This window comes from Hyla sarda, chromosome 1 (genome assembly GCF_029499605.1).
Source record: "Hyla sarda isolate aHylSar1 chromosome 1, aHylSar1.hap1, whole genome shotgun sequence".
Classification (NCBI taxonomy): domain Eukaryota; kingdom Metazoa; phylum Chordata; class Amphibia; order Anura; family Hylidae; genus Hyla; species Hyla sarda.
Genome location: NC_079189.1, coordinates 102,096,104 through 102,123,382, shown reverse-complemented (window position 1 = coordinate 102,123,382; position 27,279 = coordinate 102,096,104). Strand labels below are relative to the sequence as shown.

The 27,279-nt window shown below is 41.0% G+C and overlaps 1 protein-coding gene across 4 annotated transcripts in view; it reads right to left on the bottom strand.

Annotated features, from left to right (window-relative positions):
- The window catches only part of SLC7A2 (solute carrier family 7 member 2), a 135,445-nt gene that overhangs the window by 70,210 nt on the left and 37,956 nt on the right, over positions 1-27,279 (bottom strand). Inside the window, exon 1 of one of the 4 annotated variants that reach the window (XM_056558974.1) lies at positions 5,787-5,938. The exons of 2 other annotated variants lie outside the window; for them this stretch is intronic. The gene's annotated coding sequence lies outside the window, so the exon portion shown is untranslated. Of the gene's footprint in view, positions 1-617; positions 704-5,786; positions 5,939-27,279 lie in introns of those variants that run through there. One more of the 4 variants, XM_056558981.1, reaches the window with a different exon arrangement.

Sequence of the window (27,279 nt, the reverse complement as noted above, 5' to 3'; positions counted from 1 at the left end):
ATGAAGGGGGGGATGATGACGGGGGTCTGGATGTTGACATGGGGGGATGATGTATTTCCCACCCCAGGCTTATAGTCGAGTCAATAACTTTTCTTGGGTTTTTGGGGTGAAATTAGGGGCCTTGGCTTATATTCGGGTCGGCTTATACTCGAGCATATACGGTATCTCTTTCTGGACATGCTTTAATTATAGAACATATATATTTACATAATTGAGAACTGGATACACTCATTAGCATATGGGCATAGGGTGCCTGTTTAAGTAGACACTCATTTAGCAATATTAGGCTGCATTCACATTACGTTTTAAAAATATGGGAACCAGCTGGATCCGGCTGGGGTGAGCGAAAACCGGGTGCTCCCGTATCCCAGCCGGACCTAGCCCGTATCTCACCGCCACATACCATGGTTTTAGGTCCAGTCAGAAAAACGGATACAGTGCAAAAATTTACAGACCGGAGTCACTGTTTGACTCCTATCGGCTCATTGAAATGAATAATATACAGGCCCAGTCCGGTTCCCGTATCTTCAAAACGTAATGTGAATGCAGCCTTACTTATGTGTCCACATTTGTGGGTATTAGGCTCAGTGCATGACATTACAATGAATTACACTTACTGATAAATACGTATGGTATAATGTCTTCTCGACAGCCCACTATCTGCAGCGGACCTCCTCCACTTCTGGGTTAATTCTGACACAGAAAGGGAGCTTTACCTCCCTTCTTTGTGTCAGTACATGACTAATGACTTGAAGGGGGCTGGCTGTGTGGTCCAGTTCCATAGCTAAGCCAGCCCCATTCACTAGTCACCTACTGACACTTGGATGGAAGAAGTTTCTTTTCTGTGTTGGAACAAACCCGGAAGTAGAGGGAGGGGTGGTACTGATATCTAGATACCAGGGTGACGATCATACTAAATATATATATGTAAGTGTGGTCAATTTCAATCCTGCCTTGAAGATGTCCTTACTCTATTGTACCCTCCAGCACATAACAGTCACTCTCTTTAGACCCTATCACCTTTACAATATGTACACAACACCAGACGTGCCCAGGGAAAAAGAGACCGCACTGTTCTCTCTGATTCCTGAAAGTGTTGCTGGAGCAATGTGGGTGACATAAGGACAAGTGAAAAATAGGAATTCTGCCAAAATGAAACCTATAGCAGCTCCTGGACATCTCCCAATGACAGATACATCTCAGGTCAGCAGCACAAAGTTTTATTTTTGTCCAATGTATTTAATTTAAAAAAAAGTTGTAATATATGTATGCTATTATGTGCAATATATATGACAATCTTCTGTCCCACATCAAATATACTATAGCCGAAGCATGTTAAGGACTGTATACTACAAACCTATTTGACACTAAATCTATATAGCTATGTTTAAAGTGACACTGTCTAGATAGGGGCAGTAGCAGTAACATTTTTTATCAGAAGTGTGCAGATTTTTTTATACCACAGATTACAGACATAAACTTCCTATAAACATGGTGTTGACACTGTAGGGTTACGTAAGTTGTGCAACAAAATAAAACCCATTTTATAAATTCCAGATGTGAGGTTCCAGGCATATTTAGATAAATGATCCCAAATTTATTCCCTTTTGTCCATCATGGTCCTCAGATACATTGCGACTGCACTACAGTTAGCAATGATATCTACCCAATGTTACTCGCTTAACACAATAAGAAAAATGGTTGTTTCTTAACAGATCTGATGCAGCATTCATCCATGGGTATTAGGGGAATTTAGATTACTAATTCATAGACCATTGTATCTCATCTCTGTAGACTCTCTTGTAACAGGGTCAGTGCCACTGGACTGTAGAATGGCTGATGTTGTACTCATATCTAAGACGGATAAAACATGTAACTACCATCCAATAAGTTTAACATCTGTAGTGTGTAAAGTATTTGAACGTATTCTAATAGGTAAACTGTAGGGGCACTGGGGGACATGTATCATTATTTGTGTATGGTAGAAGCAGTTTACCCGTTTTCCCAAATTCTAAATTATGTGCAGAATCGCTAAATTTATCAATCAAGCGCGATGAGCTTCATAAATTGCGTGTAAATATAGTTATCTCCTCAATCCACTCTTTGGAAAATAGAATCGATGATTTAGAGCATCTTACTACGTTAAGTCCAAGATTACTTATATTTGCGCAAAAAAAAACAGCTCTTGCGGCAAAATTTTTGGTGTGAAGGAAAAGTATGCAGTTAATAAATCCATGCGTACTATAGATGTCCCTCCAAGGTACCCCGATTCAGTCAGATCTGGAGGACATGCTCCACCAAAACATGGGCAAACAAATGCGCAAAAAAAGGGCTTGTGCAAAAATTTTTGCAAAAAATACACACAAAACAGGGGTAAAATCTTTGATACATGTCCCCCACTGTGTATAGCACTGAATAAATCTCATATCTGATAACCAGTAGTGTTAAGCGGCATAGGCCATATTCGAATTTGCGATATTTCGCAAATATATGGATGAATATTCGTCATATATTCGCAAAATTCTCATATTCGAGAGAGCACTGTGGCCATGTCATCAGAGGAAATGCATTTCTTTTTGGATTTCTCTTTAGTATACAGCCCCTAAAAAGTACTGGAAGGACTAAGATTTTTTTTAATAGAAGTGATTTACAAATCTGTTTAACTTTCTGGCACCAGTTGATTTAAAAAAAAAAAAAAAAAAAAGTTTTCCACAGGAGTACCCTTTAAGTAACGGTACTTAAAGTCAAGTAGCAGCAGCAAAAGCAAGTAACATTTTAGGATGTATAAAAAGGGAAATAAAACCTGTGATCCCAATGTCATATTACTCCTTATAAATCTCTTGTGTGCAAGAAATATGTGTACATCTGGAGAGAGGTAATTTAGGCATCAATATAGGATAAAGTTCTTTAGAGAAGTTACATTTTGGAAAGTCCTACAAAAAAGGTTGTAATGCCAGATACTATATTAGTATTTCTAAAAGAACTTGAAGCTTATCTATTAACAAAATGCAAAAACAAATAGACAACAAGCGCTTCCTTGTGCGGAATCACCAACATAGGTAGAGGTACGTGGATAAAGGAAACGTGCTCACCTGGAGAGGTTGTGCAGATTCAAGGCACAACACTTACAAGGGCATTTCAAGGACATATGAGCTGCTGCGGCTTCCCACACCAAAGGCATCGGCATTGAACAAGGGTGAAGGAGGAGAGTGAAACCGGGAAGTGGTATCCGCGCTGCTGGAAAGTAGGAAGGATCAGCAAGGATCGGGAATGATAGGTATTTGAAATCAATCTTTATTATGTTCACACAACGTGTTTCTGTGCATAAACCCCCAGGTTTCATTGGTGTTCAGTGTACTGGTGTACTGGTTTGGTGATCCTGCGGTATAGGTGTGCTGCCGTGGTCTGAAGACCACGGCAGCACAGCCATACTGCAGGATCACCAAACCAGTACCCCAGTACACTGAACACCAATGAAACTAGTTTTTTATTACCAGAAACGCGTTGTGTGAACAAAATAAAGTATAATTTCAAATACCTATGGTTCCCGATCCTTGCTGATCCTACCTACTTGCCAGCAGCGCGGATACCACTTCCCGGTTTTACTCTTCTCCTTTCCCTATTATCAAAATGACATTGAGAGTTATTATATAACTTAGGGAATTATGACATATAATTCAGGAGAAAAGTTCAATTACTCTAGTTTATTTGATAAGGTAGCAATACTTATTGGCTGCAATGGTAACATTATACATAAAGTGCTTAGTAGACCTGGGAATGAGATGTGATACTTACACTGTTTTCACAAGCAGCTGTTTTGCGGTTTTACATGCTGCACCATTACCACCCTATGTACATTTTCACTTTTCATCATTTGTATTGGCTTCACTACTGGGTCAAACAATGCCATAAAAAGATCCCATTCATACCAAGCAGTGAAGCTGTCCTTAAAACATTAGTGGTACAAGAACAAGATAAAACTAGAAAACCACATATGTCACTGTATACTGTCGCATGGCACCATGGGATCTGGAAAACCATCACTCCAGTTAAAGATTCACCGGTGTTATCATGAAAGCGAAGTGGGCGTACGAAAGAAAAAAGTGACTTAAACAAACTAAACTTGACCCTCACCTCTTTGAGGAATGAGCAGAGCTTTTATCTGACAGATCACTGAGCTCTTTATTTCATCAATTAACTCTTTCCCTATGATGACAGCGTTCTCCACCAACTTCTGTTATACTGTCATCTAGTATCAACCTTTCTAGCAAGAAACAAATTATATGTCCCATCTATTATAAGTGCAGACCACAAACACTACAAACGTGCAAAGACAATATACAATACAGAGTCAAAGAAACCAATGGGTTCTGTTTATCCACAAAGAACCAAGAAAGAGAACCAGGCTAAACACTATATGGCGACCAATATTGGCCTAACATCATTTCCATGAAAAGTGATCTTAGCATGTGACTGATGGGATGAGTTTAGATTGTAAGCTCCATGTGACAGGACTCCTAATGGAAACATAAATAAGGCACATTATATCTGCAATATATAAATGGCTTATGTAGATCATAAGGTAAAACTATCAGTCCTGTGATAGAAGCATAAATAATAATGGGAAAAGTGTGCAAAGGGGAATATGATCTACAATGGTAGACCATAGTCTTAAAAAATGTATGCAATTTGTTTTATACATATTTTGCAAGTATTGTTTTTAAACAAGAATTACTATGTTTTTCTTCACTGACACTTAAATGTTTTTCTATATGTTTTCAAAATGGCTGTACATAGATGATAAATAGATAGATAGATAGATAGATACATAGATGGACGCATGGATAAACAGGTAGATCATGTTCTATAATAAAGCGACAGATAGATAGACAGACAGACAGACAGACAGACAGACAGATAGATAGATAGATAGATAGATAGATAGATAGACAGATAGATAGACACATGGATAAACAGGTAGATCATGTTCTATAATAAAGCGATAGATAGACAGACAGACAGACAGACAGACAGACAGATAGATAGATAGATAGATATGAGATAGATAGATAGGCAGTAAAATAGATTATAGTCCATAATAATAAAGCAATAGACAGATAGGCAGACAGATAAAAAGACAGAAAGATAAGGGATAGCTATATAGATAGATGGACAGATAGATTACATTCCATAATAATAAGGTGATAGATATGATATGAATAGATAATCAGATAGATAATAGTCCATAATAATATGCAACAAATACTAGTTATTAGGATGCTACAATGGTACTGTCATATTAGTAATCAGCTTTCCACTTATAATTTGCTCCCGACAATATCCTATAGTATGCTTCATCCCAGGAATAAACACAAATGACAAAATATAAATTTTATATATAATCTGATAATTCATGTAAAGGGTGCACTTTTTCTGGCATTAAGTGAAGGGATTTGAAATGTTTCCTCCATTTCACACAGTGCCAGTCTGCAGCTGCTAAAGCTAAATAATTTGGATATGACTGAAAAAACTTTGAATTTGGCCAAGAATTTTCAGTTTCTTCTCATTGCAAAATTTGGGGAAAATAAAAGCAAACTGTCAAGCATGTCAAATTGTATTTTCTATAAAAATAGATGTATGTTATAGGACATAAATCAACACTAGATAGATTAACACTATAGGGTCATAGGCTTAACTGGATGTACATATGTCTTTTTTCAGCCTTACAAACTATGTAACATATATTAAATGCTGATATATAAATGCAATAGTACAATGAAACTCACCTAAAAAGTATATGATGATTACAATTCAGCTTTCTGCTGGTTAAACCAGATCATAACCTTGCAGAGAAAAGATAAGCGCTGTATAACTTCTATCGTGGGGTTATATCCAGTCTAGTGAGATCCTCTGCTCAGCACAGAATAAACCATGTGGAATAGGATGGCTCTCTTTCAAACATAGTGACTGAAGGAAAAAAAAAAAGTCAGAGCACTAGCACACTCCAATGGGAACCTCCCAGGCAGGGATTTGCTGACCAATACTACACTGCAGTGAGAGATATTTAGGATATTCTGACTACGCAACCTCAAGAGGATGATGATCTTCAATTATTGTCTGATTTGTTTAGAGTCTTAGTTACAATGTAAGAACACCACCTTTCTTCTAACAAGTCAGCTCTTTCTAGTCATGAAATATAGTGTTAGGCTAGGTTCACATTGCGGCTTATATCCGATCCGTACAGAGTCCGTTAGGCTCTTATTTTTTCTTTTTCTTGAGCCAAACGGGGCCTGAAACGGGTCACATGCAAACAGCTACTGCTGGGTCCTGACAGACCCAATCACTTGCATGGGGTCCATCGGTGATCTGGTAATTTTACAGGGGTTTAGCGGAGAGAGAAAAATACTGTTTTCACTATTTTTTTTTCTCCGCTTAATTTGACAGAACCGCCAACTAAGCTCCGCAGCCTGGCGGCAGTGTGAACAAGCCCATAGAGTAGGGTTAGGAAACCGATTATATCGCTATACAGAGAAATCACCCAATAATTTTGTCTTCATAGGACCTTGAACACCTTGGAGGAGATTTATCAATGTGTGTTTAGCTGCACATGTTTTATGACTAACTTAACAGACTTAAAGGAGAACTCCAGACCATAAAAATTGTCCCCCATAGTGTCGGCAGTAAAAAAATAAAGATGTACATAACTTCCTCCGCTCCCCCGGGGCCTCCGGTAACCGGCTCCGGTCTCCACCGCAATCCACTTCCTGGTTGCCGGTGGTCGGATGAAGCAGTCCGACTCGGCCGGCGATAGGCTGAGCGCCAGTGTGACGTTTTCGGCCCCGGCCGCAGGTGCCGGTGTAGTGAAGAATTTTGTGTCCTGAAGCGTTTTCACACTGCCGCTCAGCCTATCGCCGGCCAAGTCGGACTGCGCTGCGGCTGGTGATTGGCTGATTCATCCGACCACCGGCAACCAGGAAGTGGATTGTATGTGGATCAGATGTACTTACATTGTGTTACTAATCACAATGCCAGGTAGAGGTTAGAAGCATCTTCACAGTCATACATTTAGGCCCCGTTCACACTATGGAAAATCCATGCGGAATATCCACAAGAAATTCTATGTGGATTCTTTGCTGCTTAGTCCAAATTGCCATTTGTTAATGGCAGGGTGCTTATGTCTGCGGCGATTCTGGATCATTTTGAACAACTTGGATCCACAGGGGAAATTCAGAGAGCTGAACTTCCTCAGTGTAACATACCATTAGATCTGAGAGCTTTTGTGATAAATATTCATAAACCTCCATCAGAAAGCAGCACATGCGCAATAGTCATGGAACAGAGCAAGCAGGCTGATTGGCAAATTAAGGAGCCAGGCAGAGTGACGAACCGGCAGCCGTGATGTCAGAGCGCGCTTTGAGGCTTGTGAACACCGTCTGTGCACCATGCCAGGTGATTTGCATAAACTAAATAAGAAGGATTGATTGGTTGGCCTCTTGATTGATGGGCCGCGTCATCACTCTGCTCACTGAACAGATGGAGCAGTGCGATGATGCCGCCCGTCAATCAAGCGGAGGGGGCATCGCTGCCGGCCTAAGAGCAGAACTAGATGAGAGGCGCCTCCCACCCAGGGGACTACTTATGGATGCTGAGGGGAGCAGTTTATAAGTTCATATCCTCACCATCCCCCCCCGGTGATGGTGAGGATAAAGATTTTACCCTATATAATGCTTTGCCAAGCATTATATAGGGTAAAATCTGACGATTGGTTCCCAGCTATACACTATCGCTTGATAATATGGGGAAACCTGCATAGAATGTTCAGAGATTACAGCTCTGGAGCCAACATGATAGGGGATATAGCTATGCACAGAATACATTTACAAAGTGTTTTGGAAAGTTTCTCAACTTTTTACATACATTAAAGCTGTGTGAAAAATACTGGGTGTGCAGGTAAACATATATTTTAAATTCTCACCAAAACCTCATCAACAGGCTAACACCATTATAACTCTAACATAGGGGCTTAAAGCTCAACTGTTGACGTGTATTCAATGATAATTGCAACATCGATGAATCTGGGCAAGAAATCACCGACTGTAAACAAGATGCAATTTACGTAATGTTGCGCATGATTATGTGCGTACTGTCTGGAAAACAACGGAGGGAAAGAGATAAACCCTTATGCAAGGAATGGCTGACATGTGGCATTTAGTGCGGCGTTTAGAATGAATGCAATTTATATAACTTATAGACATCTTTTTATCAATGTATTGTACTGCTTTGTTTACAAGCTATATTTGTATACAAATTCATATATATATATATATATATATATATATATATATTGTTTCTTATTATTGTTATTTTTTTGTTCATTGTAGATTGTTTTAATTCCAGATGCTAGCAAACAGAAACTCATACAATGGCCCTCATTTATCATTGGAAACCCGACAGTTTTTGTCATTTTTTTTTTTTTTGGGCACAAGATCGCGCGACAAACTGCGACAAGCCTTTCCTACGAACCCGACTTGGGGATTTTGAAAGCCTGAAAAGGGGCGTTTCCCGACCAAAACCTTGGTTTCCCCCTGATTTATTGAGAATGTCCTTTAAGAATGTCCTTTTTTTTCCCACTGCTTCAAGCAGTGGCAAAAAGTGTTTGCCATTTCCCTAATTTTTGGACTGCGCCCAAAAAAATCCGACAGCGACAACACTTGCGACAAATGAATAAATTGATAGGGAAAAAGATGGTCGGGTTAAAAGCCCCCCCAAAAAAACAACCCGACTTTTTTGATAAATGAGGGCCAATGTGTAGTCAATGCATGTCCAGTTTACCGCAGTCATTGAGTTATTCAGTGTCCCTGCACCTATCCTGTTTCCTGACTCCAAAAATGCTCAGAGGTGGATCCAGCCTGACTTAATTAAAACTTCCAAACTAATTTATTAATTTAAAAATACTTGAACCTCCAGTTCATATAGTGACTGATGCGTTTCTAGCAGGTCACTCGTCTTTAGTCATAATGACCATGACTAAGGGCAAGTGACATGCTAGAAACTTGTCGGTCGCTATGTGACCTGGAGTGTCATGAATTTTTTTAAATTGATTAACTAAATGTGGAAGTTTTAGCTAAGACAATGTGGATTCACTACTTTTATTGTAAATGTTATAGTAGATGTTAGTGGGGGGGGGGGCGGTATCTTTGTAGTGCTTACATTTTTCAATTCTAGTACTGTCCAATATTTTCTGCTAGCTGTGTTCCCTAGGGAACCAATGCTTGTGAGTTGTGAGTGGAAAGAGATGTATACCAACAGCTGCATCTTTGAGATGATTACATTGAGTTCTATCATTTTGGCTTGGCCATGGAGAAAGGAAGGAGTAACAGATGCTGGACAACTTCAGTGCCTCTTTTCTCAGGAAAGGAAACGAAAAAAGAAAAAAAAAAACATGCACATTCCCCTCCTGTCTAGTGTTGGGCGCAAATATTTGCATTTCAAATTTTTATCGCGAATATCGCAAATTTGCAAATTCACAAATATTTGTGATATATTTGAATATATTCGCTATATATTCAAAATTGCGAATATTCGTTTTTCCGCATATGCGTATATTCACATATGTCAATATTTGCATATTCCTTCTTTTCACTTGTGGGCCAATTAGAATGATGCAAATACACTTGTCAGAGGTTATCAACAACATCCCTAGCAACCAATAGTAAAGTTGCCCACTCCCTCACTGTTTTCTTCCTCGAATACGCAAATATGCAAATATTCACATGACTAAAGATGAGTGACATGCTAGAAACGCGTCAGTCACTATATGAACTTGAGGTTTAAGTATTTTTAAAATTAATAAATTAATTTGGAAGTTTTCATTAAGTCAGACTGGATCCACCTCTGAACATTTTTGGAGTCAGGAAACAGGATAGGTGCAGGGGACACTGAATAACTTAATGACTGCGGTAAACTGGACATGCATTGACTACACAATATAGGACGAATATTCGTCTATATATTCGCGAAATATCGCAAATTCGAATATGGCCAATGCCGCTCATCACTACTTCTGTCTTGGACCATCAATGTACAGGCTTTTAGATCTGGCCATTAATTCTTAATGTGCATAAGACCTTATAAGAATATTTTAGAATATCAGAAAAAGTTTTTTTTAATACTGTATGTAAAGACACTGAGACAAGGAGAATCTAAAAAAAATTCCCTATTATAATGAATGATATGTCAAAGGTAACTGGAAAATTAATTCCTCTAACAACTTTGTTGAACTTGACGTAAAACAAATAAAGTGCCATATTTTGTTAGTAAGCAGGTGTATGGTGGTGGCAGCAAGAAGAGATGAGTGTATACAATGTGGTGCCCTTACATAAACCCTCGAAACAAACTGCTCAGTCTTCTGAAACACAGCTGAGGGCCTTAAACTTAGTTCAAAAGGGACTTTACTAGGAGATTAGGAGGTGTATTAAACTGGAAGTGAGCTGGCTACTGCCATTATTTGGATAAATCTTTAGAATGGTTTGGCTCATGATCATGGAACTAATTTGTCTGGATGTCCGCTTTCTATCAGCTTTAGTGAGTCTATATTAGTCTAGACATGTGTAGTGTGGGAAAGGTATGCCTGTCACTTGTACATAAACTCGCAAGTGGAAACAGACCATGTGACCTGATGACCATCCAGTTTATTTTGCAGGTGAGATGTCAGATAAGCTATGTTACAATACACAAAAGAGGGTAATATAAATCAAAATTGGGCTTACTTCTGTAAACAAAAGTGTTAAATTATCTATCCTATTAATATCTATCTATTTAGCTATCCATCTATCTATCTAACTAACTATGTATCCTATTAATATCTATCTATCCTATTAATATCTATCTATCTATCCATTATCTATCTATCTATACATTATTGTAACATCAGCGCTCCGACCAGATACGCTGGCCCTGAGCGCTCTCTTGACATGTCCCTGCTGCTGGCTGAGCAAGGATTCACATCACGGACGCGCCCACATGCGAATCCCAGCTCGTCACTCACCTCCCTGTTCCTTCAATTCTCGCAGCCCCCATGCGCGTGCCCCCCGCCTCCTAGGGCGCGCATGCCGGAGCTCTTTCATTTAAAGGGCCAGTACACCTGAATTAGTGAAATCACCTGTGTCCTCAGTCATAAGTTCATGTTGCTCCCACACTTCCCTGCCAGATCTTTGTTTGCCCCAATGCCTTAGTGAAAGCGTTATACTGTGTTCCTTGCCATGTACCAGACCTTGTATTCCGTGACCTGACCGTGTACCTTGCCGTCTGCCTACTAACCTTCCGCTACATTCCTGTTTACGCTCCAGTGCCGCCTGCCCTGACCTCATGCTATCCAGACTACATCCTGTCTCATCCCTCTTGTGCCTCACATCACCACAGCCGCCTGTGTGGTCGAGTCGTTCCAGGGGTAGCATCCTCGGTGCCGCCTGCTGCAGCAAGACCATCCCATTTTTCGGGGGGCTCTGGTGAAAACCAGCGGCACCTTAGAGTCCGCTCCCTGGCACGGCCCGTGTCATCTGCCACACAGGTCCAGTGGATCTACTACCTCTCGTGTTCCTGTCTACAGTGGTGAGTCTAACAGTAAGATTAGGCCATTGATCCCGCTGGGGTGCCTCTGCCAGATGTCTCGGATCTCTCCACCATCGTGGCTCACAGTCGCAGCAGTTGGCTCGTCAAGCCCAACAACTGAGTCAACTTTCTGCTTTGGTGCAACGTCTTCTTGCCACAGCCACCAGTTCCTGAGCCCCCACCTGTGTCTGCAGCTTCTTCCGGGACTAAGCTTAATTTTCCCTTGCCTTCTAAGTAAGATGGAGATCCCAAGCTATGTAGAGGTGTTGTGACACAGTGTTCTATCCATCTGGAACTCATGGCGGATCAGTTCCCAACAGAGCGCGCTAAAGTAGCATTTGTGGTCAGTTTGTTGTCTGGAAAAGCTTTAGCCTGGGCTACTCCTCTCTGGGATCATAGTGACCCGGTCTCCTCGAACATGTCAGCCTTCCTTGCAGAATTCCGCAATGCTTTTGAGGAACCCGCATGGGCCTCCTCTGCTGAGACGGCTCTATTGTACCTCTGCCAGGGGAATTCCTCTGTGGGTGACTACGCAGTTCAATTCCGCACACTAGCCTCAGAACTGGAATGGAAGGATCAGGCCTTGTGTGCTACTTTCAAAAAAGGACTGTCAAGCGGAATTAAGGATGCTCTCGCTGCTCGAGATTCTCCGACTAACTTGAACGATCTTATCCATTTAGCCACTCGTATAGATGTGCATTTTGCCGAGAGGCAGGAGGAGCTTCCCTGGGAAAAAAAATTTGCCCGAACATGGCGATTACCTGTGTTCCAACATCCTACTCTACTGTACACTTTACCTCCTGCCGAAGAGGCTATGGAAGAGGACCACTTCCGCTTAACGCAGCAGGAAAAAAACCTGTTCACGCAATGAGAATTTGTGCCTTTATTGTGCCAGTCTGGAGCACTTTCTCAAGGATTGTTCTATATGTCCTCCGCGTCCGGGAGAACGCTTGCATCTTGGATAAGTAAGAGTGGCTTTCCTAGATGAGAATGATATCTCTCCTCATTTTTCCATCCCAGTTCAGGTCTTTTCTCCTTGCAAGACATCTGTCAACGCTTCTGCATATTTGGACTCTGATTCCTCTGGCGACTTCATTGGTGCCTCTTTGGTCCAGAGACTTTACCTTCCAGTGACTCATCTGGCCAAGTCCTTGTACATTTCCTCTGTTAATGGACAAAATTTGAACTGTAAGTTATGATATCACACTGAACCTTTCATCCTGCAAGTAGGAGATTTGCATAAGGAAAAAATTCAGTTCTATGTGCTACTGCATTGTACTTCGGAGCTTCTTCTGGGCCTTCCACTGCTTCAACATCATTCTCCCCAACTAGACTGGAAAACCGTCAAAATCACATGATGGGGACAGTTTTGCCGAAATCATTGTCTTGCCTCATTCCAATCTAAAGCTCTTTCTTCGCCTCCTCCTAGGCCTGCTAACAAACACAGCGCTGATATCCTTTCCAGGTCCTCCGAAGTCACAGAAGTGGACTCCACCCCAAGGCTTAATATTCCCCCTGAGCAATTGATTCCTGTAGCTTCTTTCAATCTTCTGCAAATTCAGCCTGTGTCATTTTCTGGGCCTGTTAAACTTAGATGTAAAGTCTTGAATTAGGGACTTTCTTCTTTGCCCACTGGTCTACGTAGGAGACGGAAGACTCTGTGACAGAAACCTGCAGGCCTCCTACAGCCTTTTCCAGAAACTCCTTCTTCTTGTGGAGTTGGGAACTTTCTGAGTTCCAAAGAGGAGGGGAAGACCAAAGGGGGGGGGGGGAAATTGTAACATCAGCGCTCCGGCCAGACACGCTGGCCGTGAGCACTCTCTTGACATGTCCCCGCTGTCGGCCGGGGTGGGATTCGCCTCACGGGAAATGCACGCATGCGAGTTCCAGCTAGTCACTCACCTCCCTGCTCCTTCCGTTCTTGCAGACCCGATGCCCGATTGCCCCCGCCTCCTATGGCGCGCGCGCCGGAGCTCTTTCATTTAAGAGGCCAGTACACTTTAATTAGTGAAATCACCTGTGTCCTCAGTTATAAGTTCCTGCTCCTCCCACACTTCCCTGACGGATCTTTGTTTGCCCCAGTGCCTTAGTGAAAGCGTTATACTGTGTTCCTTGCCATGTACCAGACCTTGTATTCCGTGACCTGATCGAGTACCTTGTTGCCTGCCTACTGACCTTCTGCTACGTTCCTGTTTACGCTCCAGTGCCACCTGCCCTGACCTCATGCTATCCAGACTATGTCCTGTCTCATCCCTCCTGTGCCTCGCATCACCACAGCTGCCTGTGTGGTCGAGTCGTGCCAGGGGTAGCGACCTGGGTGTCCCTGCCACAACAAGACCATCCCGCTTTGCGGCAGGCTCTGGTGAAAACCAGTGGCACCTTAAAGTCCGCTCCCTGGCACGGCCTGTGTCATCTGCCGCACAGGTCCAGCGGATCTACTACCTCCTGTGTTCCTGTCTAACAATTATATATTTATCCATCCATTATCTATCTATCTATTGATCTATCTCTCCCATATCCATCTATCTTATTTATATTTATCCATCTCTCATATCTATCCTATTACTATCTCTCTCTCTCTTAGCTATCTATCCTATTAATATCTATCTATCCATCCATGATCTATCTATCTATTCATTATCTATCTATCTATCTATCTATCTATCTATCTACCTATCTATCTTTAGATGACTAGAAGAGAGAAGCGATTGCCAGAAAAGGCTCACAGAACATATACCCATACATAAGATGAAGGTGTTGTCTAAAAGTAATATGCAAGCAAATATAAGTTATCTTGTGAGATTGTTGCATGCTCTGTACTTAATGGGTGTCACTAGAATTATTCCTTATGGAAAGCCAAGCTGTGGTGCAGAATGTAATAATCACAGTTGAAGTAAATGGAGGAACATGACAAGAAAAGCCATGGACATACATGTCTCTGCTAGGCCTTAATCCCTGTTCGAACTGATTTATTAATTCAGCCTGCAGAGCACCGATAACATAGATCAATGCAATGCATATGCAATTAAATCAAATGGTTGCTTATATAAGGCCCTGGAAGGGGGGGGGGGGGGCTTAGAAGGTGAGGAGGAAGAAAACATCAGACAAAAATTTTAATTTAGGGGTCAGTAAGGAATTATTATCTAGACAGAGTAAAAGTCTTATAATAGGCACTTAAGAAGAGGCCTGTTGCATCACTACTTTATAACCTATATAACCAGGAGTTTGGGCAATCAGTGCATGGTAGGACATTACAAATGTGTATAAGGCTGCATGCACTCCACATTCTCACTGTACGGGTGCCGGGTCCAAATGGGGGAGGGGAAAACCGTGTGCTCACGTACCCCAGCCGCTGAAATCCATTGACTTTAATGAGCTGACCGGAGTCACCGTTTTACTCCAGTCGGCTATTTGACCTGTTTCCGGTTTTCTACGTAGTATACTACGCTTATAGGTCCGGTCAGAAAACCGGATAAGGGTCAAAAATGAGCCGACCGGAGTAAAACTGGTCATTTTCATATCTAATAATGTGTTATATAAAAGTCTATAGAAAGGCGGTTAAAAAAAAAAAAGTTTGTAATTTAGCTTTTTAAACATTGTTTAGGCTAGTTTTCCAAACAGGTTTTTTTTTTCTGGTGTTTTTTTTGGGCCGAAAACTGTCACTCTCAGTATAAGTCCTTCCATTATATTTCCCATTCCCTTTGGATCGACTTCCGGCTTTGGCTCAAACACTGCAATGGCAGTTTAAAAAAAAAAAGGCCAGAAATTTTTTTTTTTTTCCATAGACTTTCACATAACATATTGAGTAAAAAAAAAAAAGGGGGGGGCCTTTTTTTTACCTATCTTATGGCTGTTTATTTTTTTTTATTTATTTATTTTTTTCAATATGTGATGGTGTAGTGCTAGGATTTTCAGTCTATGGGACTCCACCAATCTTAAGAATGAAGGTGCCAGGATGCTGTGGTCCATTTGCTGTTTTCCTGCTCACAATGGTTCTACTTGCCATTCACTGTGCAGGGAAAGCAGAAGAGCCTGCACAGCTGGTGGCCAGGAGAGCAATGTCTGTTAAATTACCAATGTGGTCATTGAGTGTCAGACCCCAGCCAATCACAAAAATAAATGGCCTATCCTAGCAATATGCCGTCATATGATGAGATGGTAATAACTTTTTAATTCATTGAGCCAGATAAGAGAGAAGATTTATCATTGTCTGATATCGTTTTTCTGTGCTTCTGAACCTACATTGGACTTTGCAATGTTTTCTCCTATGCATACTAGAGACTCCAAGCATAAAATCTTATTACGAAAATTACTGGAATAGTCAGAAACGTAACACAAAGATATGTGCAATGAGAAGGCAGTGAGAGCTTAAGAAGCTCTGGTCTAAAGGGATAACATAATCACAGGGTGTCAGACCAAGTGCCAAGAATATTAAGAAGAACAATAGTCTATATCTGCTATTTCCTTCAAGACCTGAAAATCCTAGGATCATTCCTGCAACAAAGTCCTGCCATGGAAGCCTCTGCTGGGAGGTTGTTACTAAGAGCGGGGGTAACAGGGAACAGCGACACAATGACAGCATGAGTCTTGTGTCTACTACACGGGGAAACCGAGCAGATATCCTTTTCCATAGGAAGAAAGCATAAAATATTTAGAAAATGCTTTGTATGACCGATACCTAAATCAGTAGATCTGGGTCAAAGGGACACTTAGATCTAAAAAAAAACCTAAGTCATTTAAAGAGCACTGCAGGGGGGTGTACAGATGTACCATTCTAGGTTTACCTGTATTTATTTATGCAGACATTTTTGTTTGAATAAGGATCCTGGTACAATAGGGGAGAGCTGAGAAAATCGGAACCTTTGCTCATGTTTATTCCCTCAAAAGCATAAATAGGAAGAGCTACAACATAATGCCCACATTGTTTCAGTTAAATTATGTGGGTAAGAAATTTTTGATACTTATCGGCATTAAACACATAAACGTATCCCTAAATAACTTAACTACTAAAGATAGAGTCAAGAATGAAAAGGAGTTAGCAATTGAAAGCTCATCTTATCTCTAAATACATTGGTTAAAGTAGCCATTATTTAAGTTTTCAGTGTGATATTATGATTGGTTTGAAAATGTGGTCATATATGGAGAAATATGAATAGTTTCTGATCAATAAAAGCACTTCATTGTTTACAATTTAATTTTCAGTGCTTATATAGTACCAACATATTCCACAGCCCTGTTCCCTTCATGTTAGGGCCCTACAGGGCAATTGTCGGCTGAACAGGCCAATATTGCCATCTTTAATAAGTCCAGTGGCGAACGAGCAGAAACAAGTAAAAAAAAACATTGTTAGTCATTTACACGTCCTCTCATGTAATATGTGTGGCCGAATGATGGCAGTAAGGTGCCACATGAAAGATCGAGCGATTGTTCGCGAGGGCCTGCCTGTATGGTAGTTGGGTTGTGTTAAGGCTCTTTAAATGATTGCTGATCTACAAGATCTGTGCTTAATAGTTATTAGTATAGGAATGTGTTATGTTAGCTCATTTGTTATGTGTAGAAGTACATGTAATACCAAACTAAGATCTCTGGAATTGAATTGTTAGTATACACATGAAGTGGCAGAATTCAAAGCACCCTGGTAATTACGCAACTAATTCCAGCAACGTTTGCTTCCTCCTGATCCTGACCTCATTCCTGGGCTTGCTTCTACCATGTCCTGTTGGATGAAGTGACTGGTACCTATTGTTCAACTCCTGGCTCTGAACTTTGGCTATCATATGTTCGCTACTTGTCCTCTATCCTTTCACATCCTGACTGTTATTCTCCTGACTATGCTACTGCTGCATTAGCACTACAGCACTACTGGTAACATTCCATGACTACTCTGGAGACCATGATCTGAGGATCTAGTTGCATCAAAGTAGACACCTCATTGTGGGGATTAAGGGTGAAAACTAGGACTCTGTACCCTAGTCTAGCCAATGCCAAATTGACCAGTGTGCCATTCCGTGTCCCCTAAATTTTGATCTGTATCTTAAGCAATTCCAATCTGAACCTATAGAACTTTGAAAATGAAAAAAACTCAGACATGTTTTCTACTTCCTTTGCCTCCTTTGTCCTACTATGCCTACAACACGGAGCTTCCGCAATTTGTCAATTTGCCATCAAGTTCTAGATCCTGGTGTCATAGTTAGCATGGAATAAGCCCCGGGTGGTCTACTCTCCTTAATATCCAAACTCCAGATTTCACTTCAACAACCTCTATTTCTAGTCACCTATTGGTCTCCTCAACCCATTCCTGCTGCTTTTCAAGCATTTAGGAACAATATTTCCAGGGATATCCACTGCTAGGGCCCTTATAGTATACATTTATATGTGGGCCACTAAACATAATCTAAACCTAGAAGTAGATCTGGAGAACAGTAGTTTACTCAGAGATGTGACGTTTTTGCCACACAATGGACAGAGGAGTGTACAAAATACATAGTAGAATAAAATGTACCATTATTATGCAAGAGAGATGGTGTCATAAGACATATAGATCCAAGTCTCCCTAGTTCTGAATTGACCGACCTGTAAGTCTCAAGGCTTTCAACAGATATCTCAGTTTTACAAATTACTGTCACCAGTTTATTCTGAACACCTGGGACCAGCCTCATTATGCAGAAAAGGCCTTTAACTATCCCCCATACTCCGGATCCAAAAGGCAATTAATTGTAATGCACCCAAATACAATCTAACTATCAGGGGTGGACTGACAACTCATGGGGCCCCAGGCAATAGGGGATCATGAGGCCCCATGTGCCTACCCAGCCACACTTCTCAGCCCACATACAATAACATTTATTTCTCCTTATTAATATTTATTTAAATAACTCTTTTAATAAGTTAAGAAAATACAGAGGCCTCACATATGAATTTGAATTATATACTGACCCCCCCCCCCCACACACACACACACACATATGAATTTTTGCTTTATACTGACCCTGCATATGAATTTATACTCTGAACTGGCACCATATATGAATGTATCCTATATACTGATATATATATATGTATATATATATATATATATATATATATATATATATATATATATATATATACTGGCCGAACATATACAGTACACCTTCACTATACACATACAAAATTAATGGGGTTAGCTGACTCCTGGGGTAAAAAAAAAAAAAGTTTTATGCTCCTTTGAACGTACCATATCCTTGGACTTATTTCCATCAACAATCGCATGGTCCAGTGATCATAGGAAACCCCTATTCGCCCTCCTCACAAATGCTGAATTTCCTGCTCCCGCTCCGCCACACTCTGCCCTGTACCTACATACCCCAAGATCCCTAGTGTCTCTTCTCTGTGGACTTTACATTATACATAGAGATGCACTCGTCCATTCAAGGAAGAGCATGGCCCCATCCCCAGCATATTTATTAGGTGAATTGTGCCCATGAGAAGGAAAGCACTGCCCAAATCACATAAAAACGGGGTTACTGGGCCGATTATGACACGTGGGCCCAGGACAGGCTGAATACCAGGGCCCATGCATCATAATTTTCAAGAACTACTGAATGATAAGGATAACTCAGCTACTCCTTCTCAAGTAATAATAATGGTATATTACATTGTTATATAATAGTTGTATATGGATGTAAAGAAATATAAGTTAAATTCACTAGATATTCTTTAATCAGACATACATTTGCATACTTTTACACATAAATGTATTTACATTTCAGGAAAGTTAGCTGGATGCACTGTAGAGAGGCTCCATAGGGTGGTTAAGTATGGTTTAGTATGTGCAGTGTACAGGAGAGAGAAAGTCTAAAAAGGCCCTGGCTGTGTACCTGCAAACTGAGCCATTCTGCCTGTAAAGATGATTCACCCTGTTTCCCAAAGGTAAATCAAGACTTCCTACTCATTTCTTACCACCCATAAAGCTCGGCCGACCGGATGAAGCGTCAGTCATGACGTGAAACGACTCGTTGCCCTGATTCTCACACCCCACACCTGTGATTCACTCGCCCCGCTATCCTTACCTGTTGATGTTTGGAACTATGTTTTGCACGTTTTCTGCTGCTGTGTATGTTCCTGAAAAAAGCTAACACAGTTCCCTGGATTGGTGAGTGCGGTCTTCATTTTTTCCCCCTCTGGATACTGCTATTGCATTTGTGCATCTTGTACCCCGCACCAGGAACCAGCTTTGACAGCCTTATATATTCGATAGTGGTGATCTGAAGAGGTTCGTGAGTGGTGCCGCCGCACACATTGGTTCTACTTGTACTCGAGATACACTATAAGCTTGTACTCTTTTGAGTTCTTATACCCTGATACACAGTATCGCAAGCCAAAGACTCTTGCACAGTAGTAATTTTCGGTGATTGCAACTATGCGTCGAGTATTTACTATAATTGTGGCAGTCTTTAATTGCGGCATAACAGTTGCAATTTCTAACAAAATAATAATAATATTAACATAATAATAATACATTCTGTTAATAGAAGAAATATTGCTCCATCTGGTGCACTGGAAAATATAACTCCCTAATACAGGAGTAAAACAGATGACATTACATGGTTTGTGTCCTAAGGTTTGCCAGAACAAGATTAATACACATTTCATTTACACTCAGAGGACAAACATGAACAGAGCATAACACAATGTTCTACAAGCGTTTTCCCATGTCTATTGAGTAAAAATTGGAGGAATTTCTTTAAAGAAAAAGAATCTCTACCTCTATAGTGTAAATATTTGAATAGAGACAAGGATTCAATGTTGTATTTTGATCAGATGAACTAAGATCGTTCCTTTTATCATCAATTTTCAGTTTCTCTTGTTAGATGTAAATCATTTAGTAAGAAAATACTAAAAAGTACAGGGACGCAGCTATAGGCATACCTCCCAACCGTCCTGGATCCCGTTTTTGGGGTCATGTCCCGCCGTCTGAGAACGGCTCCCACGTGTCCTGATTCTGAATTGAACTTTCCGGTGGAGCGGTTCGATTTTTGCATGGGTTCGAAAATCTCACCTCACACCGGCTCTACAAGCAAACAGTGCAGACCCGGGAAGTTTAATTCAGAAGATGCTGCAAAGAGCCAAAACATGTTACTCCCAGAGAAGGGGAGGCAGGTCACATGATTGAAGGGAGGCAGGTCACATGATCGTTCAGTGACCAATCAGGAAGCACCACCACCAATACACCAGGGCATCTAGTGTTCGGCTGTGTGTTCCTATGCAGCCTAAAGTCCAGCAGGCCAGCTACCACACAGCCCAGCAGGGTCCCCCAGAACAAGAGGCCGAGATCCTGCTGGCAGGACCTCCATCAGAGTAGTATAGGCAGCAGCAGGGGACCGGGCCAAATGTCTGCAGGCTTCTTATCTACAGATCCCCTTAGCAGCATTCTCCTTCCTCTGACCTGCTAGATCTCAGTGACAGAAAACTGTCAGACTGTGGTAAAGATAACACAACTCCTTAGTCTGAATCTTGTCCAGACAGAGAGTGGGGAGGGGAGTCTAGTAAGTGCACGGTATGGACTAGAACCTCCACAGAGTGCCCACCCTGCCCTGCCCTGAACTTCTGGTCTCCCCTTCCACTGAGGCCTAGAATCCAACTACACTGCACTACTACTACAACTAGTACTGTATGTAATATGCCTATGTGTATGTAATGTGTGTGTATATTTATAGTACTGTATGTAATATGCCTATGTGTATGTAATGTGTGTGTATATTTATAGTATTGTATGTAATATGCCTATGTGTATGTAATGTGTGTATATGTATAGTATTGTATGTAATATGCCTATGTGTATGTAATGTGTGTATATGTATAGTATTGTATGTAATATGCCTATGTGTATGTAATGTGTGTGTATATTTACAGTACTGTATGTAATATTCCAACATGGAGATACAAACAGGGGAGCACTCATGAGGTCCACTCACGGTTACGGTGCCAGGAAAATCTTTATTCGGGTGCAGGTTAAAAGTTACAGCTGGACGCCAAGTTCCCGTAGCTCGGGTAAGCCGCTTTCACGCCAACACAGAGGGCGCTTCTTCAGACCACAACTTTTCCTTTTCATAAGGGGTAAAAGGAGAAAAAGCCCCCCAACATTTGTAACGCAATTTCTCCCGCTATCGATGATAAGTGACCTCCGGCCGGTCACAAGACAGTTCCCCCATTCTTCCCGGACTACTGTGGGTGGGCAGAAAAAGGGGAACCGAACTTTAAGCCCCCCTGCCCCCGATCTGCTATTGGTCGGTCGCTTCTGACTGACCAATAGCAGGGATAGGAGGGGTGGTACCCCTGCCACCTCACTCCTATCCCTTCAGGGGGATCGTGGGTGTCTTGGACAGCCCCGATCCCCATTATTTTCCGGGTCACCGGAGACCAGTATGACCCGGAATCACCGCAGATTGCCGGTCTGAAATGATCGCAGACATGGGGAGGGGGGGGGGTCTATGGACCCCCCTGGTCATTGTCACGGGATGAATGATTTCAGTAGGCATGCCGGGGACCGAAATTCCCACGTGCGTACAAGTACGCCGTGGGTCCTTAAGTACCAGGGAGCGAGGGCGTACCTGTATGCTCTGGGTCCCTAAGTGGTTAAGTATATATGTGGCACCAAATTAACAATGATCCTGTTGAAATGTATCTAGCAGAACTCTGAAATATATTATATACCGGAGAACAAGAGTCCAAACAGCATTTCACTTAAAAAGTATACTTTATTAATTTTTTTAAAACCTTTTTACAAAAAAAAATATTACATGCATGATTAAGATACATTGGAGACAGCTACAAAATACAAAAAGTGTACAGAGGAATAAGTGCCAATAGCTGTCAGATGATTGTTTACTTTATCACGTTGTGGTGGGTAAAACACTAGTAAATGGTATCACATACATATTCAATTATGGATAAAACTCGTATTCACTTCAATCTGAGGCCCCAGACCTATCCTGTAGTCGAGATAGTAAATATGAAAAAAACTGCCTTTCCACCACAACCTAACCTGTAATGACACCCAATCCTTACCCATAGAAGAAGACAGCTGATGCACTCCTCCGGAGGAGCTTACAACATCAACCTCATAAGGTTAACATTGAGGAAATAACACTGCATAGATAAGAAAACCCAAACACCCCTGCCTTGATTTATTGGTACCATTTTGTATTCCCTTTAAGCAAACTGAAGAGTGCTAGTACAAACATATGGGGGGAGATTCATCAAGACTTGTGCAGAGGAAAGGTTGACCAGTTGCCCAAAGCAACCAATCAGATCAGTTCTTTGAAAAGGCCTCTGAAAAATGAAAGAAGTGATCTGATTGGTTGCTGTGGGCAACTGGTCAACTTTTCCTCAGCACAGGCCTTGATGAATCTGCCCCATGATGGTGCATAAATTTCCACTGGAGAACATCTTGTCAAACACGCTGAGAGTGTACACTGCACAAAACCTCCAGTAAAAGGTTTACATCACATTTCAGCTGAACACTATGGGGGAGATTTATCAAAACCTGTGCAGAGGAAGAGAGGTGTAGTTGCCCATAGCAACCAATCAGATTGCTTCTTTAATTTTCCACAGGCCTCTTTAGAGGCCTGTGGAAAATGAAAGAAGCAATCTGATTGGTTGCTATGGGCAACTGCACCACTCTTCCTCTGCACAGGTTTTGATAAATCTCCCCCTATATACATACATACATAGGGGGAGATTTATCAAAACCTGTGCAGAGGAAAACTTGCCCAGTTGTCCATAGCAACCAATCAGCTTGCTTCTTTCATTTTTATGAAGGCCTGTGAAAAATGAAAGAAGCAATCTGATTGGTTGCTATGGGCAACTGGGCAAGTTTTCCTCTGCACAGGTTTTGATCAATCTCCCCCTATGGGTATACATTGGAATTTCTCTGTTTAGGGCAGCACTTTCAAAGCATTTTTAAAAGTCAGGTGGACACTCTACGAGCTGAAAAGCTCCCTGAAAAGTCCAAAAAGAGAAAGAGATGTAAGAAAGACTCTATAGAAGAGTTGACATGTTGCTGTCTCTACACTTAAAATATATGTACAAATGTATAAAAATTCCTGACTTTCTGTAGGAGCACTGTTATTTAAAGGAGTACTCCGGTGCACACTTTTTTCATGTTATCCCGTCCGGGCTGCAAAATAAAAGAAAACACACTTTATCTCACCTGCCAACGAGCCCCCGGAGCTCCGGTACAGGTGTTCGGTCCCCGGGCTGTATTCTTCTTACTTCCTGTTAGCCCGGCACGTCACACGGAGCTTCAGCCTATCACTGGCCGCAGCGATGTCCCGCCTCGGCCAGTGATAGGCTGAAGCTCTGTGTGACGTGCCGGGCTAACAGGAAGTAAGAAGAATACAGCCCGGGGACCGAACACCTGTACCGGAGCTCCGGGGGCTCGTTGGCAGGTGAGATAAAGTGTGCTTTCTTTTATTTTGCAGTTTGGACGGGATAACATGAAAAAAGTGTGCACCGGAGTACTCCTTTAATTGTTTGGATGGGTATATATCAGGATAGCTTCAAAAAGGCATTTCCATTTCTATGTATATAGTTGTGTGCCCTAATGGTTTAATAGACCAAACATTCTACTTGTGACTACTTTTGGTCTCTTGTACGCTGGTATTTAATTTACCGGTAGTTGCACGCTCAAAAGCATGGTAGACAACCACTACTGGAGTAAAAGGGCCCAAACATGATGGACCAGTGATACACCAAACATCAGAAATAGACTAGACTTGGTCTATTAAACCTTCCGGGGATGCCATGTTATAAGTCAGAATACTTTTTGATGGTATATCTGCAGCATATAGCTGAAAGATGACGTGAACAGCCCTTATTATCGGAAACCCAGTACATGAAGTGAATGTGAGCCCGCAGTGACAGAGGCACGTATATAACTAGATGCAGACTTAATGTATTTACACAATGTCGTTTCTCATTGGGCTTTTGAAAAGATCACTCATGACACATTAGTGGAGAGATTTCACGTCACATATACTGCTGGGGAAAATTGTGCAACATTGGCTGTTATTAAGTGCAGATATTGCTCTTTTCTTATTTGGTTCACTTAACTAAGTGCTAGCCATCTGTTATTACACAGAAAGATCAACAAAGAGAAATTGTCCTGTTTAACTAACCTGAAAATGAATGCATGAATGAATCTTCCCATATGGACCAATTTGAGGAGTTTACCAACAGGCCCACATAAAGAACGAGCATGCAACAACAAATTAGCTGTGTGTTTACCCTCTTATGTGGAAGAACATATATTGTGGGTTAATGTACACTATAAAAATTAGACCAATAAACCTAACTACTTCCAGTACAAGGACTTGATGAGGGATTATAGTTTTATTGAAGATTGTTGTTCTGATGCAAGGGCTTCTCACTTTTTTTCCTGAACAAATACTAAACTACTGTATATTTAAAGAAGAACATTTTACAAAGTTAAAGGAAAGCTCTACCTTGGAGTAACAATAAATATGTACATTAGAATTTTTTTTTTAAATTTTAACAAGTGAGGCTGCATTCATACATTTCATTATTGCTGCTAGGTCATGTGACCACCACTCAAATCACCAGACAGTGACATATTTTTATGTGTAATCGGGAGATCTTTCTCTCCTGAGTTTTCTTAAACTACAGGATAATATCATCTCATCAAAATCCTTCCTGGGAACTCTCAGACCCATCCCCATCCAGATATGTATGTCTACCATGCTGGATTGATCATATTTGCCTTATGTAAAGAGAGCAGGAACGCAGTGAGTCCATACGACTTTTAGCTTGCAGAGTTATACAACTCCCCTGACTATACTGCCTCCTACTTGTAAGAGCTAACAGGGAGAAAAACTATTGCAAGGAGACAGGCTGGAACTGTATCACATAGGAATACGCTGATACTCTGAAGTGTGAGTAAGGGTTCAAATGTTCTATGTAACAGATAATGGGAAACATAGACTGGATTAGCAGAGCCATTTCAGAGGGGAAGATGGAATCAAGATGGCAGACAGTCCATAAATGGCACAAACCCAAACATAAATTGGGTTTATGCATGACATACTTAAGAACCTCTACCCCAACCTTTAACCCCTTAAGGACCCAGCCAATTTTCACTGTAGGACCCGGACATTTTTTGAACATCTGACCACTTTCACTTTAAGCATTAATAACTCTGGGATTCTTTTAGCTTTCATTCTGATTCCGAGATAGTTTTTTCGTGACATATTCTACTTTATGTTAGTGGTAAAATTTTGCCGATACTTGCATCATTTCTTGGTGAAAAATTCCAAAATTTGATGAAAAAATAGAAAATTTTGCATTTTTTTTAAACTTTGAAGCTCTCTGCTTGTAAGGAGAACAGACATTCCAAATAAATTATATATTGATTCATATATACAACATGTCTACTTTATGGTTACATCATAAAGTTCACATGTTTTTACTTTTGGAAGACATCAGAGGGCTTCAAAGTATAGCAGCAATTTTCCACAAAATTTTCAAAATCAAAATTTTTCAGGGACCAGTTCTTTTTTGAAGTGGATTTGAAGGGCCTTCTTATTAAAAATACCCCACAAATGACCCCGTTATAAAAACTCTACCCTTCAAAATATTCAAAATGACATTCAAAAGGTTTGTTAACCCTTTGGGTGTTTCACAGGAATAGCAGCAAATTGAAGGAGAAAATTCAAAATCTTAATTTTTTTACACTGGCATGTTCTTATAGACCCAGTTTTTGAATTTTTACAAGGGGTAAAAGGAGAGAAATCTTCCTAAAATGTGTAACCCAATTTCTCTCAAGTAAGGAAATACCTCACATGTGTATGTCAAGTGTTCAGCGGGTGCACTAGAGGGCTCAGAAGGGAAGGAGCGACTGGGATTTTGGAGAGTGAGTTTTTCTGAAATGGTTTTTGGGGGGCATGTCACATTTAGGAAGCCCCTATGGTGTCAGGACCGCAAAAAAAAACACATGGCATACTATTTTGGAAACTACACCCCTCAAGGAATGTAACAAGGGGTACAGTGAGCCTTAACACCCCACAGGTGTTTGACGACTTTTCGTTAAAATTGGATGTGTAAATTAGTGTATTTTTTTTCACTAAAATGCTAGTTTTCCCCCAAATTTACAATTTTTGCAAGGGGTAATAGGAGAAATGCCCCCCAAAATTTGTAACCCCATCTCTTTTGAGTATGGAAACCCCATATGTGGACGTCAAGTGCACTGCGGGCGCACTACAATGCTCAGAAGAGAAGGAGTCACATTTGGCTTTTGCAAAGCAATTTTTCCTTAAATGGTTTTTGGGGGGCTTGTCCCATTTACAAAAAGCCCCTATGGTGCCAGGACAGCAAAAAAAAAAAAAACACATGGCATACTATTTGGAAAATTACACCCCTCAAGGAACGTAACAAGGGATACAGTAAGGCTTAACACCCCACAGCTGTTTGACGACTTTTCGTTGAAAGTTGGATGTGTAAATAATTTTTTCTTTTTTTTCACTAAAATGCTAGTTTTCCCCCAAATTTTCAATTTTTGCAAGGTATAATAGGAGAAAATGCCCCCCAAAATTTGTAACCTCATCTCTTCTGAGTATGGAAACACCCCATATGTGGAAGTCAAGTGCACTGCGGGCACACTAAAATGCTCAG